Consider the following 21333-nt stretch of genomic DNA (forward strand, 5'->3'; position numbering starts at 1 on the left):
AGTCTGTTTTCTGTAGCCAAAACTGAATCCACATATCAGTAATTTATAAATAAGGAAGGTTTGCTCAAGGTTCAAGATCAGTGAAGGCAGCCCATGGTGGACAGGGAGGAGAGAGGATGTCCAGCTCAGCACTTCCCTCCTTATAGCCACAGGCCCATTGGATCAGTGCCTCTCTTTTCTGGCTTCATCTAATCTTAATTGCCTCCAATATGTCCCACACCCAAATAATACATATTAAGATGCCAGTGTCTTAATACAATGAGGATTAAATTTAAGTGGATACATCCAAAGCATAGTACCAAAAACAACAAACAAACAGACATGCTTTGTTATCAAAATCATGGAGATTCTATAGAAACCAACTCTGGGGACATAGTAAAGGCAGTCCTAAGAGTTAAATTTATAACAATGTATGCCTACATTAAAAACCTAGAGAGATCTCACATTAATAACTTAATATTATACCTTAGAAAAATAAGAACTATAACAAAAAGAGTACATGGGAAGAGATAATGAAATTCAGGACTGAAATTAAATAGAAATGGAAAAAAAAAAAAAAACCACAAAGGATTAATGAAATGAAGACCTAGTTCTTTGAGAGGATTAACAAGATAGACAAATGTATGACCAAATTAACCAAAAGAAGAGAAAGGTGAACCAAATTATTAAAACCAGAGACAAAAAGGAAAACACTACAGCAGATGTTGGAGAAATTCAGAAACTCATAAGGACATACTATGCAAATCTATATTCTACCAAACTAGAAAATCTAAAAGAAACAGATTGATTTTTACATATATGTAACCTACCAAAATTAAATCAAGATGAAGTTAGTAATTTAAATTGAGCAATTATGACCAATAAGATAGAAATAGTAATTTAAAAGTGTAGCATCAAGGGGATGCTATGTAGCCCCCTACCAGACCTCCAAAGAAGAACTGGCACCAGTATTCCTCCAACTAGATTAGAAGAGGAGGAAACTTTTCCAAATTCTTTTATGTAATCCATCATGCAAATAGACTTGAGGTCAGTCTTTAGGTGCAAATACGGCCATTGACTAGATCCAACATCCCTTCATGATAAAAAATCCTGGAGAATCTTGAAATATGGGGGACATGCCATAATATAAAGGGAATTTACAAGCCAAAATAATGCTAAATGGAGAAAAACTCAAATTATTTTACTAAAATCAGGAATAAGATGAGGACGTCCCTTCATACCTTTTCCATATAGTTTGATATCTTAGCTAGCACAATAAGATAACTGGAAGAGATCAAGCAGTTACAAATAGGAAACTAAGAAGCCAAAGTATCTTTATTTACAGATGATTTGATTTTGTATAAAAGAATTAGACACCATCTGCAAAGTAAGAGGATACAAAATAACACAAATAAATCTATAGCCTTCCTATATACAAATAACAAACACACAGAGAAAGAAATCAGGTGAAAATGCCTTTTACAGAAGTCTCAAAAAAAAAAAAAAGCCCTCAGAATAGAATAAAATCTAAGAAAGCGAAAGACTTATTCAATAAAAACTTTAAGACATCCAAGAAGACACCAGCAGATGGAAAGATCTCCCATGCTCATGGATCTGTAGAATTAATATTATGAAAGTAGTCACCCTACCCAATGTAGTATACAGATTCAGAGCAGTCTCCATAAAAACCCCAAATGAATTCTACACAGAAATTAAAATACATGGGTTTCATATGAAAAAACATTATCCTGGTTTAGTCATAACAGTTCTGAACAACACACGAAGAGCTGGAAGCAGCACCACCCAGACTTTAAGCTGTACCACAGAGCCATAGTAATAAACAGATGCCTGGTTGACACAGAGGCCAAAAGTACATGTTGGAGAAAAGACAACATCTTTAACAAATGGTGCTGGTCAAACTGGATAGATGGATGTAGAAGAATTAAAATAGATCTCTATCATTCTGCACAAAACTCAACTCTGAATGGGTCAAAGACCTCAACATAAGACCAGACATTTAGAATCTGATAGAAAAGAAAATAGGAATATGCTTGAACTTATGGGCATGGGGAAAAATTTTCTGAGCAGGTCCTTGGTACCACAGACAGTAAGACCAACAATTGGCAAATGGAGCTCATGAAACTAAAAAAAAGCTTCTGTACAGCAGAGGAAGCCATCATTTGAGTGAAGAGGCAGACTGCAGAATGAAAAATCTTTATAGCCACATGTCTGTTACAGGGTCAGTATCTAGAATATACAAAACAAAAACAAACAAACAAAAAACCCTCAAAACACCAAGAAAATAAGCAACCCAATTTAAAAAGGGACATAGAAGTAAACAGAGAGTTCTCAAAAGACCAAGCACACATGTCTGAGAAACACTCTTGAAAATATTGAAATCTTTAGCTACCAGGGAAATGTCAATTAAAACTATTTTGAAATTTCATCTTTCCTAAGTCGGAATGGACAAAGGGAAAAAAAAAAAACAACAACAAATAACAAGTAGCAGCAGATGTTGTCATGGGAAGGGGAACATTGGTAAGAGTGTAAATGGCACAATCACTACCCAAATCAGTGTGGAGGCTCCTCAAAAGACTGGAAATAAATCTACCATATAATCCAGCTACTTCATTCTTGGCCGTATGCCTAAAGGACTCTATATCCTACTATAGACACATATGCTGACTGATGCATTATTCACAAATCCAGGAAATGGAAACACCTTAAGTGTATCAATGATGACTAGACAATGAAAATATGGTACATTTACACAATGGAATATTATTCAGTTGTTAAGAAAAATGAAATTGACCAATTCTGCAACCATACCCTGGGAACCCACAACAGGTAATCAATCTTCACTTTACCTCTTCCCCTCCAAGTCTTATCCACAGATCTGTAGCAAACCACATGTTGTGGCCTCTCTTTGCTCTCTGGTCCCATTCCCAGGGAAATCACAGGGGCCCTGGTGGCACACTTCTTTCTTCCCTCTTATAGACCTCCTCAGCACCCCCACCCCAGCCTATCCCCATTCCTAAAAGTCAGCTCAATGTCTAGAAACACATTCTACCCAGAACTCCCTGATAGGTCACACCTATCAGGATCCCGCAGCCACCAGACTCTCCTGAGAACCAGAAACAGCTACAGAAACCAATGAACAGAACACTTTTCCAAGACAAGATCAGATATCAGCACTTTACTGGTTGGTTTTGTGTGTCAACTTGACACAAGCTAGAGTCATCAGAGGAAGGAGCTTCAGCTGAGGAAATACCTCCTTAAGATCCAGCTGTAAGGCTTTTTCTCATTTAGTGATCAATGCAGAAGAGCACAGGCCATGGTGGGTGATGCCATCCCTGTGCTGCTGGAACTGGGTTCTATAAGAAGGTGAATTAAGCAAGTCATGAGAAGGAAGCCAGTAAGCAGCTTCCCTCTGTGGCTTCTGCATCAGTTCTTTCCTCTAGGATCCTGCTCTGTTTGAGTTCCTGTCCTGACTTCCTTCAGTGGTGAACAGTGATGTTGCGTGTAAGCCAAATAAACCCTTTCCTCTCCAACTTACTGTTTGATCATGGTGTTTCATTGCAGCAATAGAAACCCTAACTGAGACAAGCACCTAGAATTACAATCATCCCAAACCCTAATTGTACTTGGTTGCTTTTTTTTACTGTTTTGGCTCTTTGGACTCTTTTGGGGAGGCCCACCACCCAGCTCTCAAATAAATCATACACAAAGGCTTATTCTTAGTTATAAATGCCTGGCCTTAGCTTGCTGGGGGGGGGGGGGTTGTTTTTGTTTTGTTTTGTTTTTGCCAGTTTTTCTTAACTTATCCCTACTACCTCTGGATATTTTTCCTTTTTTTACTTCTGTATTTCTTACTTCCCTTCTTACTCTGTGGCTGGCTGGCTGGCTGGCTGGCTGGCTGGTCCCTGATGTCCTCTTCTCCTGTTCTCTTTTGCTCCTCCTTCTCCTCTTTCAGAGTTTCCCTTCTATTTATACTCTCTACCTGCCACCCTGTCTATCATTGCTCCTGCCTCACTATTTGCCATTCAGCTCTTTATTAGACCATCAGGTATTTTAGGCAGGCATAGTAACACAGCGTCACAGAGTTAAACAAATGCAACTTACCTTAAAATAATATTCCCCAATATCCAATGCCTAGAAACCTGTGTAAAATCACAAGCAAGATCAGCCAGGACAACATATCTTCATCAGAGCTCAACAACCTTACTACAATAGTGAAAGACAAAAAAGTAAAGTTAAAGAACCCCCCCCCATTTGAAATGAAGGACGGACTGACCTGGAAAGCTAACCCAGACCAATATCAGTTCCTTGGAATTTGCTAACTTCCCCTTACAAGGCCCTGAGATAACAAGATACCAAGAATTTACACTGCCCCTCCTTTCTTGTGAGTCAGCAGGTGGTGAATAGGGTCCTTAAGAAACAAAGAGATAACTGTACCTTCGGTTTGCCCAGACAAGATTAATTAGCACACCCTGAGGCCCTAAGGTCTGTTGACCCTAATAGCGAGACCATCTGGCCTCAAAGGGTCATGTACTCAATGAACAGAGGGTGATACCCCCTTCCTAAGCTTGTGGGTTTTGCCTTTAAAGACACCTGTGACCAGGGAATGGGGCTTCTCTCTAGCCTGCGTGCTGAGGCCCATTTATACAAACATTTCCTGTTCATTAAAGCCTCTTGCGGGTTGCAGCAACTGGACTGGACATTGAGTTCTTTGGGGGTACCAACCGAAACTGGGAGACTCCTCATTCTGAGGGTCTTACAGTAGGTCTGTTGTGGGATATTTGTACGCTGTGAAAATATATATTTCTGTGATTGGTTTAATAACTAGCAGAATGGTCAATAGCTAGGCAGGAGATATAGGTGGGGAAAGAGAGAAGGAGGAGGAGATGAATCTAGATGCCATGGAGACTATAAATGTTACAGCTCTGGAGGGAAAGGTGTCCTGGACATTGGTTCACCAAACTGGAAAATCTAAAAGAAATGGAATTTTTTCTTCACTATATACTACTTACCAAAGTTACATAAAGATCAGATAAGCAATAAGCAGACCCATTATACCTAGTGAAATAGAAGCAGTTTTTAAAAATCTCTCAAGCAGCTAGATGTTGACAGTGCATATAAATAATCCCAGCACTCAGGAGGCAGAGGCAAACTCTGTGAGTTTGAGGCCAGCCTGGTCTACAAAATGAGTTTCAGGATAGCCAGAGCTGTTACACATAGAAACCCCATCTCAATAAACAAATAAACAAAAAAAGGTGCCCAACCAAAAAAAGGCCCAGGAGCCAGATGGTTTTAGCATGGAAATGTACCGAATTTTAAAAGAAGAATTAATACCAGAATTTCTGAAACTACTTCACAAAACAGAAACAGAAGGAGCAATGCCAACAAGGCCACAGTTACCCAAATACCTAAACTATCAAAGAGTCAGCAATAAAAGCGAATTGCAGACCAGTTTCCTCTATGAACATGATACAATTTTTTTTTCAATAAAATGCTTGCAAAGCAAATCCAAGAGCACATAAAAAAAAATCATTCACCTTAATCAAGTAGCTTCATCCCAGAGAGGCAAGGATTGTTCAATAAATGAAAACCAGTAAAAGTTCTTTGTCTCATAACATCATTTTTTTAATAGGTTTAATGTGGGATGTCCTATATACTGCAAATATGTGTTGTTTTTACTGGTGGATGAATAAAGCTATTTCAGTCAATGACTAAGCAGAATGATGCCAGGTGAGAAATCCAAACGGGGGTGGGGGTTGGGGGAGTGGAGTCAAGGAGATGTCATGTAGCTGCCAGGGAGGCAGGATACCAGGGCATCACCAGTAATCCATAGCCACATGGAAACACACAGATCAGTAGAAATGGGTTAATTTATAAGAGAGAGAGAGCTAGCCAGTAATAAGCCTAAGCCATTGGCCAAACAATAATAAATATATATTAAGGCTCTGAGTGGGTTATCTTATATGCAACTTCAAGGACTCAGTGGACAGAGAGAAACTGGTCCAGGGGGATTGGGTGAATCCCTTAAAAGTTTTAAACTACAACTGGCACACCAACATGGTGCATGCACATCCACATAAAGCTTAAAAAAAGCTTAAAGAAGGGCTTTTAGACACACAAAACTGGGAGTCAATTACAGCTTCTTAATAGCCACATTTTTTTTCAGATAGGCTCTGTTTGTTGGTGGAGGGCAGAGGTGTAACTCCTGACTCAGCATTGGCATGAAAACTGCAGGCTCCTTTAAGATGGCTTCCTGGTTCATGCTGGGGTGTGAACAGCTCTGGCTGTTTTAAGAGGTCTTGTTATAGAGCATTTGAATGGGGTTTGTGAGCAGCATGCTACAAGTTGCTTAATGGCAATGTGGACCCACTGCATGCCTGGAGCTGGGATGGTGAGCATGGCTCACAGCTGGCTTGGATATAACTCTACCATGTTGGACAGGACAGGCAAGGTTGCAATGTTAGTTCTAGCCACACCCACTAAGCATTTTAGAAAATGCTCCTGGTAAAAAAAAAAAAAAAAAAAAAAAAAAAAAAGGATTACAGATACACAACAGGACAGATTGAGACAAAAGGGCCTCTAAATGGGCTACAATATGTTTAGTAAATGAACATAGACTTGAGAGAGAGAATAAAAGATAGAATAATTTTAAAAAAAAGCCTTAAGGATGACACTATAAAAAAATTATAAAGGACCATCTAAAGATAAAAAATACACAGAGAGTCTGCATTATGTATATTGTTGTGTTTTGTTTGAACTTTTTGACTGTTCATGAACTAACTGCAGAGAGACATCTCATTGTGGGGGCTGCTAAGCTAAACCAACATAAGGATATTTTGACTTCAAAATTTGAGTCTAAGGATATGTTGTTTTGGAAAAGAGGTTCTGCTTTTGTTTCCACAGACGATGGGAAGCTGTGGATTTCTCCCAGGCTAATATGGTTTGATCAAGCAATATCCCCTAAAATATCTCCATTAACCCTAAAGATACCTTGTCTACAGACAGCAGGAGAGAGAGACAGAGAGAGAGATAAAGAAAGAGAGAGAGAGAGAGAGAGAGAAGGAAGGCAGAGTTCAGGAGGTGCCATGTAGCCCTCTGGGGAAACAAGATGTCAGGGTATCCCCAGTAAGCCACAGCCACATAGTGATACACAGATTAGTAGATAGGGATTAATTTATAAGAGAGAGATAGCCAGTAATAAGCCTAAATCATTGACCTAACAATAAATATATATATATCAAGTCTCGAGGGTTATCTTGTAAGCCGTTGTGGCTACCTGGTGGGTAGAGAGGAACTGGTCCAGGAGGATCAGGTAAATGCATAAAAGTGTCCAACTATATGGGTCCTTTGCATATAGAGTATGGCTTCCAGTTTGTGTTTTTATGGGATTCCTGAGTATGCTAACATGTGTGTCCTTTTCTATATGTGTTCCTCATACTTTTTCCTTGGCTCTTTTTATTCTGTTTGTTTTGTCTTATTCCAATTTGTTTGTTTTTGTTTTATCTTATTTATTTTATATTAGCAGATGCCTATTTCTTTTCTTTCTTTTTTAAAATTCATATGAGGTTTTTGTTTTGTTTTGTTTTGTTTTTTCCTCAAGTGTCTGGTGCCTTCAAAGGCCATAAGAGTGAGTTGGACCACTGGAGTAATAAGGGTCTGTGAACCCCCATGTGGGTGCTGAGAATTGAACCTAGGTCCTCTGGGAAAGCAATCAGCACTCTTAACTACTGAGCCATGTCTCCAGCCAAGCCTGCCATTTCTCTAATGAGAGACAGAAAGGGTGTAGATACAGATGAGAAGAGGTGAATTGGAGGAGTTAGGGGAAGTGAAACAATAATCAGAATATATTGTATGAAAAATATTATTTTCAATAAAAGGAAAAAATTTAAATTTGAAGTTAAATGGATGGGGCTAGAAATAATAATTCTGAGTGAGGTAATCCAGAATCAGAAAAACAGCCATTTTATGTTTTCTTTCATGTGTGGATATTAGCTTTTAAGCTTTAGTTTGTGTATTTTATTAGGAATACACTTAGAGGTTAGGAATCCAGTAAGGGATAATGTGGGAGGAAAGGATCTTTCAAGGAAGGGGAAATTTAATGCAGTATTATAAATAGGGAAGAATATCAATAAAACAGGAAGGATTAAATGGGGGTGGTGACGACAGGGCAAAATAGAGGAGGGGTGTGGCAAAGGATAATTAACAATAAATGTCATTTGAAAAAGCCTGTCTAAAGTATATACATATATATATGTTAAAAAGATTTTAAATGGAGCTACCATGTAACAGAGGGTCCATACCCCAACCACATGCCACCAAATAAAAACCTAGTACTGGGAATAGTTGTCCTCTTTTTGAATTGATGGCCAGTACATATCAGAAATTGTCTTTGGTTACCATCAAGAATTCAATGGTAAGACCCTGTTGCTGAAGACACTTACTTGAACCATAAACATGGAGAAATAAACTTCTCACAGACCTAGAAGCTTCATCCTTCCCTACTAGTAAGCTTTCATAGAGGCAGAAGGTTCTAGGCAGGCTACCACGGGAGAAAGGTAATCATCAGTCTCACCCAAATGCGACACCAGTGAGCTACACTAATGTTCTGCCTGATAAGATATGCCCACTAGTGCAATAGTGGCATGAATATTAAGGGATGACCAACTTACCTGGTTGGCTAAAAGCCTGTTCCAGGAGGTAGAACCCATACCTACCTGCTGCTGTTAACAAGGCCAGGGACTGGTGGCTAGAGAGCTAGGCCCTATAGGAGAACCTATTACTGTTATTCTGTTAAATAAACGTAGTATTAAAATAACTACTAGTGACTTATTGATATACCCACAGATGAATGTCTCTCAACCTTCTTCAGGGAAGCTTCCTTTTGCAGTAGATGGCAATGAATGCAGACACTCGCAACTCCTCAGCCTGCAGAGAATAAGGGATTTCAGAGTGTTAAACGGGACATCTATATCACACCCCTCCCCTCATTGCTCAGGGATCTCCATGGAAGAGGCGCCAAAATGGTTGAAAGAGCCAGAGGTGCTCAGTGGGTAACTTTAAGGAAACTGTTTTCTGAATACAACAGAGCAGTTGCCCATATGAACTCATGGCAACAGTGACAGCATGTACAACAGGCATGCAAGCTCGAGCTGGGAGAGTGAACATGAAGCCCCACCCCCAGCTGAGGAGCCATTGGCTTTGACAGTGCTGGGAGAGGGAGAATCAGTTTCCTTTACTGGTGTCCCACCTGGTATATAGACCACGTTAGATAGAGTTAGGAAAAGGGAGACGGGGGAGCAAGAGAAAGAGGGAAAGAGAGAGACCTTAGGTGGTTAGGGATGGGGGAAGAGCTCGGAGAAGCTGGTTGAGGGGGGGGCGAATGTGGTCAAGATATATTGTAGGGTACTATCAAAGAATTAGTAAGAATACTATTTAAAAACCAAATGCCTGAGAAGTGCACAAATTTCTTCCAATATAAGGTAGTAATGCTATCATAACCATGCTATTCCATGCTTTACAGAGCAGAAAGGCAGAAGATCACATTGTCTGACAAGACCCAGGAAGCTTGTCAGAGTAACTATCGACAGTAAGACAAATAAAAGGACTTCCAGAGGAAAGGTGAAGCATTTTCAATAGCAGACAACAGATACTGAAGCCCTAAAGAAGGAGACAGAGAAGTGACAACAGGATTGTTGCCATGGATATTTCCCATTAAGCTCAGTTCTGAATGGTTTACTACTGTGTTAAATGTAGACTATCTTTGTTAGGGTTTCTCTTGTGGCAATGAAACACCATGACTGAAAAACAAGTTGGGAAGGAAAGGGTTTATGTGTCTTACACTTCCACATTGTAGGCCATCATTAAAGGAAGCCAAGTATTCAAACAGGGCAGGAAGCAAACATTTTCTTGATTGAGGTTCCCTCCTCTCAGAAGATTTTAGTTTGTGTCAAGTTGACATAAAACTACACAGAGAAAGCACTTTAGTGAACATGATGTGGGACATCATCTCTCTAAGCAGCACTTTATGCTTTAAACACAAATCTAGAGGGGTTGGAGAGATGGCTCAGTGGTTAAGAGCACCAGCTGCTCTTCAAAAGGACTCAGGTTCAAGTTCCAGTCAATGGCAATTTATAACCATCTGTAACTCCAGTCCCGGGGATCCAATACCCTCTTCTAACCTCCATGGGCACTGTACATACGTGGTGTACAGACAGACATACAGGCAAAACACCCATACACTATTTTTTTTAATGAAAAAGAATGAATCTAGAACCCTTGTTCTCAATAACTTTGTTCACAAGACTCCGAAAATGAAAGTACCTGATTGAACATCAATGGAGGAAAAGAAAGTAGTGTGTGAATGGCACAGGATATGCTCAGCCTTCAGGGAGAATGAAATCCATACATATTCTACAACACGGATGAAGCCTGAAGACATTCCAAGTGAACACAACAGTCATCAGAAGACAAATACTGCAGGTCCCAACCATATGAAGCTCCTGGAATGGTCAAGTCCACAGTGATGAGGGGTGCTAGCGACAGGGTTTTTAGTAGGAACAGAACCTCAGTTAAGAAAGGTGACATTCTGGAGATGGGAAGTAATAGTGTTAGCATGACAGTGTGGACATTGGTGTACATACCAAAAGTGCCCACAATGGCATGTTCTGTGTTTAGATTTTACTACAGAAAAGTGTGTGGCAAGCGGCCACACCTGTTGGTTACTGTCCACCTTGTGGTAATCACGACAAGAAAGACTTTGTCTTAAATAAGGAGAGAAGAGAAGGAGGGGGGAGAGAGTGAGAATAGGAGAGGGGAGTGGAAATGAGGAGTACAGAAAAGAGGACAGAAGGGAGGGAAATACAATATAGAGGGTGCTTAGCACTATCTGTGCCACTTACTATTGTCAATGTGACGCAAAGCAGAGTCGCTTTGGATGAAAGAACTCCAGCTGAGGGAATGCTTCCATCGGATTAGCCTTTGAACTGAATGTGTGGTACATTCTTGAGTGTAGATTGATGTGGGAGGGCCCAGTCTACTGTACTCGCTGTGCTCTCCCCTCCAGTCAGGTGGCCCTGGAAGGTACAAGAAAGTTAAGAAGGGCCTCTGCATGAGTCAGTAAACAGCACTCTTCCGGCTCCTGCCTCCAGGTTCCTTTCCGGCCTAAGTTCCGGCCTTGGCTTTCCTCAGTGGTGGACCGTGACAAGACATGTAAACCAAACAAATCTTTTCCTTCCCAATTTGTTTTTGGTCTTGGTCTTTATTGCAGCAATAGAAAGGAAATTAAGACATTCTGCAAAACAAAAGTCGTGTTTGGTGAAACACATGTGGGAAAGAGTTACAGATGACACCCTGGCCTTCAGAAGGATTTAAAGGGCACCTACATGTAAGATGTTAGTATACACATTTCATACACTCTTCAAACAATTTGTAATGTGTATTAAATACTTTCAAGCAATGATATTGAAAAGGGAAATAGAGAAGGAAGTGAATAATTAAACTAAACCTTAGTAAACTGTTGAAAAGCGTTGTTAAAGTATCAATGATGAGGTCTAAAGGACAGGAAATGCTTTTGAGAAGAGCATCACTGGTTACCAATGCCAACAACACAAAAAGTTTCCACTCTGGTTTTCCAGAAATTGGTACCCAGAAACAGAACTCCAGGCACAAGCAGAGGAAGATTCACTGGGAAGAGGAAACAAAGATGAACGACAGACATGGCTAGAACTTGAAGGCCAGGCTACTATAAACAGAAGAACCTCTGACACAGAAAGTTTTTAGAACTTGAGTAATGACTTGTCAAATTCTTGGTCACCTCCTATGACGGTTAATTTATGTATCTGTTTGGCTAGGCCACAGTATTTTATAAACATTAGACTAGATATAAATGTGAAGGTTTTAAATATAGTATTTGTGTTTAAATGAGTAGGATTTGACTTAATCCTGTGAACAGAAACCCCTGGAAAGAAGCCAAGTTGACAGAGACTAATAGGCCCTGTGGTACTGTGAGAGCTTGCACCTTATCTTGGGCTAGTTGAAGCCCAACCCCAGACTTCAGCAGCCATTCCTTTCCCACCTCTGTGTCTGAACTAGTATCTGTGAATTATCAATAGAGACTTTTCAGAATCTATTAACATCACTGTTGACTAGCTTCCACCAACCCAAAAAAGCTAAGAATGTCACCAGAGAGCATGTGGGCCTACAGACAAACTTCCCCTGTCTTGCTATAACTGCATCTCTGATGTACCCACTAGTGTATTTTAAACAGGTCTTGAGTTATGACTTTCTTTACGCTGCAAAACTAAGAACTTCATGAACCAGTTTCTGCATTGGAGCATGGAATCTGGAGTGACTTAAATCTGTGTGTTCCGGGCCTTGGTCACCCAGAATGGCTCCAGAATAAACTAGCTCGTATTCCCTTTAAGATGAGAGTTGTGGTTTTTACATCAACAAGAAATACCCTTTATGGTGTGAGCAGGAGACAAGGGAGACAGTTCATTCCGTGGCGTATTTGCTGCATAAGCATAGGGACCCACGTTTGATCCTCGGAACCCAATTAAAAAACCCCAGTGAGGTGTGTGTTGGAAGAAAAGTATTAAGACAAGAACTTGAGATGACTATTATGATGAAAAAGGATGTTACTTTCTGGCCCAAAGCTGAGTAATAGTTATGAATCATAACACGAAAACACTAAACATGGACTAACTAACAATTTCTATGCAAATCTGTGTGGGAGGTCAGAGAGGCTACATCAAAGCTAAATTTCATTTACCACAGCAAGTCAGAAGATAACCTGTAACACCAAGAGGTTGCCATACAGGCATATTATTCAAAGAAAATACTCAGTTCAATACCAAAGAAAAGGCAGAAAGCCTTGAAGAGTTACTTTGTTATAAACCTGTAACATTGTTTTATCTCTTGATGGAGTTACTTTTTTGTTTATTTTATTGAAGGAAGCACACGGGTGCCAGAGTGTGCAAGGGAAAGTCAGAAGGTAACTTTGCAGAGTCAGATCTTGCCTTCCACCTTTCATGGGTTCTGGGGATTGAACTCAAATCACCAGGGTTGTATGGCAAGAATATTTTTTTTCCCCACTGAGCCATCTCTTGCGTGCCCTTTTAATTATTTTATTTTACTTTCATTTGGCTTTTTAAACCACAAGAAATTTGGGAAGAAAAAAAAAAAAAAAACAAGGAAGAATGCAGTGAGTCAACAAGAGACTTCACATTTCAGTTCACTCAAAGCTTTGATGTTATCATGGAAAGCCTCTTCCTCTATTTTATATCCCTAGACATCAGATTGCTTTAACAATCATGTAGGGGCTTAGGGACAATGACCCAGCATTAAGATAAGCTGGGTTCACAAAACACATATTAGCTTTGTATTTGGTTACCAATGTGTCCACAAACACATATAAAGAATTCTTTTTATTTTATATTTTTGTTAACAAGAGCCTTGTTATACAGCTCAGACTGACTTCAAACTCACAATCTTCTTGTCTGAGCAGGTATATCTAACTGTCAAAGTACTACCAAGAACAAAACTCACTGATAGAAGACAGAAGTTAAGAAAACAGAAAGATGATGCAATAATAATATAAAATATGTAATCAGCCATGTTAAGGATAGCTGGTAAAATTCTGGATTATCCTTACAATAAAAAAAATAGAGCAAATAAGAATTAACATAATTTCCCCCTCCACAAATTATGTCTAAGAAACATGACAGACTAAAGGGAATTCCTGTGGGGATGCAGCACTTACATGAAGCTAGAGGAGCTTCCTTGATGACTTTCTTTTGCATGTCTCATTTAGCTAATGCCCGCGGAATACTACTTAGTTCTCCCATTTTAACTGCTGGTTCTTATTTCTGTTTTCCTGATTCTTCTATACCCAACCATACTGCTATTCTTTTTAGAATAATTTTAGTATTTGATTTGAAGATATTCTCGAAAGAATGGGGATAGGTTCCAAGATACAAACCTTTGGTAAATATGTAAGAAAAAAACTAAAAGAACTAGATCTTCTATAACAAAAGAAAGAAAAAAGAATAAAATGTTTTTTCTTCGGTTTGTGTGCAGACAGACTGTATCACAGCATAATAGTTAATATGTAACTAGATGTTGTTAATTTATACTTAATTAGTTTGCTGCTTTGCAAATTAACTGCTTTTCAAGTCTAGTTTCCACATACATTCAGTTAGTCCCAATGAAATTGAACAGATTCTAAAGGGAACCAATGTTCTCTCCTCAGGTTTATCTAGGTCTCTAAGCACAGTCAACAGCAAGCAAGGTAACTTTTTTTTTTTTTTTTAACTAATTCTTACTTTTTGGTTTTTTTTTTTTGTTTGTTTGTTTTTGTTTTTAGAAATGCAGCTTGTTGTACTACAGAGTAATAGTAATAAAAACCACAAGATATTGCCATAAAAACAGACATGATTACCAATTGAATCAAACTGAAGACCTGGACATAAATGTCCACATATCTTTGGACATCCGCTTTTTGGTAAAGAAGCCAGAAAGACACAATGGAAAAATAGAAAGCATCTTCAACAAATTGTGCTAGTTTAACTGCATGTCTGCATGTAGAAGAATGTACATATATCTAAATTGTCACCTAGCCCTTAACTAACTCCAAATGGATCAAAGACCTCCACATAAAACCAGACAGAAGAAAAAGTGGGGAGTAGCCTTGAACTCACTGACACAGGGAGCAACTTCCTGAACAGAACACCAATAGGGATAGGCACTGAGGTCAACAATGAATAAATGGGACCTCATGAAACTGAAAAGCTTCTATATGGCAAAGGACACTGTCAATAGGACAAAACATCAGCCTACAGAATGGGAAAAGATTTTCACTAACTCCACATCTGATAGAGAGCTAATATCCAAAGTATATAAAGAAATCAAACTAGATTACAAGAAAAAATACTTCAATTAAAAAGGGGTACATATCCAAATAGAGATTTTTCAATAGAAGAAACTTAAATGACTGAGAAACATTTAAAGATATGCTGTTGGCCATTTGGGGAATGTAAATCAAAACTACTTTGACATTCCATCTTACACTAGTCAGAATGGCTAAGATCAATAACACAAGTGGCAGCTCATGCTAGTGAGGATGTGGAGCAAGGGGAACACTCCTCCATTGCTGGTGGGAGTACAAACTTATACAGCCACTATGGGAATCAATATGTCAGTTCTTCAGAATGTTGGAAATTGATCCATCTCAAGACCCAGCTATATCACCCAAAGGATGCTCCATCCTAACACAAGAATACTTGCTCAACAATGTTCATAGCAGTTTTATTCATAATTAGCCAGAATCTGGAAACAACCTAAATGTCCCTCAACAGAAGAATGGATAAAAATAATGTAGTAAATTTACACCATGAAGTATTACCCAGCTATTAAAAACAAAATGACATCATGAAATCTGTAGACAAATGGCTAGAACTAGGAAAAAAAAAAAAGCATGCTGAGTGAGGTAACCCAGACTCAGAAAGACAAATATGATATGATATTAAATGTTAAATAAATGACAATTATGCCACAATTCACAGACACAGAGGCCAACTAATAAGGAAGGCTTTAAGAGAGATGCATGCATCTCCTTGGGAAAGGAAACAGAATAGATTTTGCTAGTGGACTGGGGCTGGGTGGGTGGGAATAGGGACAGGAGAGACTGGTATTAGGAGGAATGAAGGGAGAAAGTATGGGGAGAGATAACTGGCATAAGGGTGGGGCTAGAAGTAGAAACCTAGTAGATACTCCCAGGAGTCTTCAAAGATGACCCTAGGGAGGACTCATAGTAATGAGGGATTCAGAGCCTGAGCTGGCCATCCTTTGTAACCAGGCAAGGCTTCCAAAAGTGAGACTGGGACACCAACCTGGCCTCAAAACCTTTGAACTACAACCCATCCCACCTGCAAAATGTACTCGGGCAATGGGAGCTCAGAAATTATGGGAGTGGACAACCAATGACTGATCTGACTTGAGGCCCAGGCCATGACACTTCCTAGATGACCAGGAACAGGAGGGTGGAAAACCCAGACACCTACAGCATAAAAGAAAAATAAATAAATAAAATAATTCCTTATGATATTCATATATACTCATAGATTGGTGCCTAGTCCATTTGCCATTGAAGAAGCTTACTCTGGCAGCTGATTGGAACAGATGCAGAGATTGCCAGTCAAATATTAGGTGAAGAAAGAGTGAAAATTGGAGATCCCATCAGGTCCCTTGCTTTGGGGCTCAGGGAACCCCATGGAGTGGAAGAAGAGGAGGAGCAATGTAGGAGTCCAGAGGGGTGGAGGACACCAGGAGAACACGGTCCACAGAATCAACTAAGCAGGGCTTACAGACTGAATGGGACTGTGGTAGGCCCTATGCATATATGATTGTGAGCTTGGTATTTATGTAGGATCCCTAACAGTAGGTGTCGGGGTATCTCAGACTCTTTCATCTGCTCTTCGGACCCTCTTCCTGGTACTGGATTGCTTTGCCCAGACTTGATAGGAGGGTTTGTGCCTAGTCTTGTTGTCTCTTGTTATTCTGTGTTTGGTGGTTATCACTTGGAGGCCTGCTCTTTTCTGTAGGAGTAGATCTGGAAGACTGGGAAGAGTGGAGGGAGGGGAAACTGTGATAGGGATGTATTGAAAACAATAGGAGAGAGAGAGAAGCAGCTTGATAGAGCTGGGAAGATGATTCAGCAGTTAAGACCACTTCTTGATCTGCAGAGGACCTGGGTTCAGTTTCCAGCATCCACATGGTACTTCACAACCATCTGTGACTCTGGTTTCATTGAGATACAGCATTGTCTTTTGGCTTCCACAGGCACCAGGGACACATGTGGTATACATAAATATATGCAGACAAACATCCACACATATAAAATAATTTTTTTTTAAAAAACTAAATCCAAGCCAGGTGGTGGTGGTGCATGCATTTAATCCCAGCTCTCAGTCAGTCAGTCAGTCAGGCAGGCAGGCAGATCTCTGTAAATTTGAGGCCAGCCTAGTCTACAGAGCTAGTTCCAGGATAGGCTCCAAAGCCACAGAGAAACCCTGTCTCAAAAAAAAAATGATGATGATGATGATGATAACAATAACAGTAAAAATAAAAGGACTGAATTCAGACTGTATCCCAAAGAAATAAAAGAATACTATAGTTTCATAAACTTTAGTATTTGATGTTTTATGAACACCATTCTTAAAACTGTACATAAAGTTACATAATTTAAATTTAACACAAACTCTTGCCAAAGAAGGGAGAAGAGAGAGAAGAATATATACAAGAAACGGATAAAGAAAGAAAGAAAGAAAAAACAAATAGGGAAAACAAATAAGCAAGCTAAGAACATGGTGTCTTAAACTGTGGTCTCAGCAGAACCAGAAATTGAAGGCATTTGTTATGCTTCATAAGTACATAACTGATAGTGGGATACTGGCAAGGAAGAGTCCGGGATGACTCCTGAGGGGGGCATGAAGCCATTTCCTTAGACTGTGGACTGGTGGGGCATTGGCATACAGAGGGAGCTACATTCATTTCATAGACACATTGTGTCTGAGATGCTGGCTAGACTTCAGATAGAGGTGTTAAGTAGGATGCTAAATGTGTAACTTTGGAGTTTCTGCATGCTGTCAAGGCTACAGGTGGTACTGTATCCATCCCAAGTCAGCAGTATTTAACATCATGGTTTCTAGTCACTGGCACAGAGGGCAGAATATAATTAAAAGAGAATTGGTGTTCTCTGGCTAGCTTTCCATTGCTATGATAAACACTACCGCAGGAAGCAACATGGGGAGAAAAAGGGTCACAATCCATCACTGAGGGGAGTCAGAGCAGGAACTCAAGCAGGAACCTAAAGCCAAGTCCGTGGAGGAATGCCCCATGCTGGCTTGCTCTCAGGACCTCTCAGGACCTCTCAGGACCACCCACCAAGGGTGGCAGTGCTCCACAGTGGGACGGATCATTGATCATTAATCAAGAAAATGTCCTGTTGGACTTTCCATAGGCCAATCTGATGGAGGTACTTTTTTTCAGTAGAAGTTCTTTTTTCTCAGAGGACCGCAGATTGTGTCAAGCTGACTAAAACAATCATAGGAATCAACAATCTAGTCTTCGGACATATCATAGTTAGAAGATCAGTAAAGAGGAGACAAAGTGAAACTTAAAAAGGTGTGAAAAGAAAAAAAAAAGTAACCCTGAAGAATGAGCATGAATGACGCTACTGAAACTGAGAAGAGAAACTAACACATGATGCTGAAAGGTGCGGCCAAATGCAGGGATGCAGGGAACAGGATGGCTTTTTGCTTTAGTGACATGAAGGTCAGGAGGTAACTGGTGACCTCAGCAGGATACTTGAAATGACTCCAGAGAGTAGTAGAACAAAAGCGAGAGGGCAACTGTGTCCAGTCAAATCTTCCTTTGCTGGCAAAGGCAGCTGAGAGAGGGATGGGCAGTAAGAGGGGATGGTGAAGTCAAGGGGTTGACTATCTGTGTGGAGGATTTTGATCTTTGACTTTAGAAGCTTCCATAACTCTGCTTCGATGGTGACCAGCTTTTATGTTTGTCCATCTTTGGTCCCTCTACATTTTTTGTTTGTTGAGACAGGGTTTCTCTATGAAACACTCCTGGTTGTCCTGGGACTCAAACACACAGAGATTCACATGCCTCTGCCACCTGAGTGCTGAGATTGAAGGCGTATGCCACCACTGCTGGCTACTGGAGTAGAGAGAGGAGAACCCATATTCAGGATATATTATGTAAGAAAAAAGATCTGTCTTTAAAAAAAAATAAGTTTTCTTCTGAGTGAAAGGTACACAAAATGAAAAGCTAGTGACATGACCCTCAAATGAGCTTTTGAAATGTTCCAGATTTTAGAATTTTGGATTAGGGATCCACATGGTAAAGCCCACGAAAAATCTTCCCAGATAGAAAAACACTCAGAGATGGAAGCACTTTGTATAAGATATATTCAACCAATCTCAGTAAAGAGAGCAAGAGAGAGAGAGAACTATACACTTTTCCATTTATATAAAATATTTGAGAATCTAAACAAAATATGCCATGATGAAAAAGCAACTTGGTGCATCCCTGAGCTTCAGGGGATGATGGAAGAGGACTTAATGGCAGAGAAACATCTAGAAACTAAGGGTGAATGAAACAAACATCATGATGACTATAGTCATAGTTTCCTGGTTATAAACACATGTTGAAACCCCTCAGATCTTACATTTTAAATGGTTTGTGTCCATGATCTCTCAATAAAACTATAAATACAAGATATACCGGTAGTGTTTGCTTATAGCTTGGTCCTTCTTTTGACCATCTCTACCTTTTCTCTCCCCCTCTCACATACCCACCTGTACCTGCATACAGAGTTGCAAAAGTTCTACTCACCTTAAAGCATGTCCAAGAGCGTATCCTGGAATGTAGGATGTCTGGGTTACAAGAGGGCAGATGAACAGCTGGGAAGGCTGGCGGTTAGTAGAGAGCAGTAGTCTTCCCTCCACAGCCCTATGAGTATCATTTGAACACTTTCCTTAAGCAATGGAATGGATTAGGTAGGGAGTTCTGCTGCCTGCTCACCGGCATGCATAAAGCCCTGTAGCTTTTTAGAAGCCAGGTTCACTAGAGATCAGCTGTGCACCACAGAGGTTCCATCCTCACGTGCAGTGACACCTTGGACTACTGTTGGAAAAATGGCACCACCAGTGAGTGATGGGCAGGACCACAATGCCTCTTCAAGTGCACAGTGGTTTAGATATGAAATGTAACCCTCAAAACATAGGAGGGCCTGGTCACCGATGCAGCAGAGGAGCTGACTGACACAAGAGCAATAAATGAATGAATGAATGAATGAATAAATAAATAAATATTTGTTGACATATATGGTACAGATATTTGTATCTTACTCATGGGAACTTAGGACTCTAGACTTCTACTTTTATTTCTCAGCCATTTTAAGGTTCTGTCCTTACTATACCTCTACACAATGGTAGAGAAATACAAGCTGTTTGGGAATTGATTATAAGAAATTTAGAGGGAGTGAAGTCCATAGCACATAACCATCTTGAGCCTAAAGCTTTTTAGCTTTTCAACCCTAAAACTACACATCAGAGATTATAAAATGAAGACCAGATACACTGCTTCTGGGTGCCTGCCTCAGCATCTGCTCTGCCAGTGATCACTCTGGCTACATCTCTGCTCCCTGCCTGTCTTTGCATGACAGGTTTGATGTTTTCTCCTGGCTTCAAGCATCACCTTCTTCCACTGTCTCACTGGATCCCTCCAGGCATAATGTGGTCCAGCCTCACCTCACATGCCCTGTAATTATGTTGTGTACAGGAAACAGTTTGGAAAGAATGGCAGTTGTAGACATGTCTGCCAGCAGATGGATGAAAATATGCCTTCACTTGCCTTACTCACTGGAAATATCTCTAGCAGAGCAATAACAACAAGATACATATATCTCTGTGACCTCTGTCAATGCTGTCAGGGCAGCCTAACGACTATGATGGAGGTGTCAGCTCCACTGCTCTTTAGTGCCTGAAGGAAGAGTTGAATACTTACATGTGACAAGAAATCATCTCTTCGCATTTTCTTACTTTCTCCCACTACCAACATTATCTGGAAAATTTCAGCTGCTAATATTTATACATTCACTTTCTATATGCTATTATTTTAAAGTTTCCCCTAATCATCAGGCAATATTGCTGTAGTTTCAACAGTCACTTCTAGCAAGATAATATTGTCACTTTAATGATCTCGTGACCTTCAGGAATACAGAATATGTGAACACCAGCTGTTTCCATTAGAAGCAGTATCTCCTTCTGCCCCAAAGAAAGCTGTAATGCTCACATATTGAGTACAGATTAATGGAAACCCTGTCCTAAGCTTAGATAAAAACTACACTGCATTTATGGCTTTAATGTCAAGCATTGTCTGTTAAACTTGTCTGTAAATGTGTAACTGCAACAGACTCCCCAGCATCCTTTTTAAAAACTAAGTTGATATAATTTCCACTAAATATGCTTGATGCTGTTGACACATTCAGGCCACCTTCTTGCTAAAACAACTAGCAATGCTAGAAGAAAAAAACAAACTGATTTACTGATACATTGATAATCTTTAAACAAAGATTAGAAAATTCCCAGGTCTGGGAGAGGCTGCAAGCACTGATTGAGTGAAGGTAAGAGCATCACAGCCAATGGATCCTCACATGGGCCTTCAGGATCCATGGCTAATATTGTAATGCCTTTTCAGGACTAAAAGAATCAATGTCTCTTCCAGCTGAGAGAGTAGGAGTGCTATCAGAGCATTAACTTTTTG

Source organism: Phodopus roborovskii, unplaced genomic scaffold (assembly GCF_943737965.1).
Source record: "Phodopus roborovskii unplaced genomic scaffold, PHOROB, whole genome shotgun sequence".
In the NCBI taxonomy this organism is placed as follows: Eukaryota; Metazoa; Chordata; class Mammalia; order Rodentia; family Cricetidae; genus Phodopus; species Phodopus roborovskii.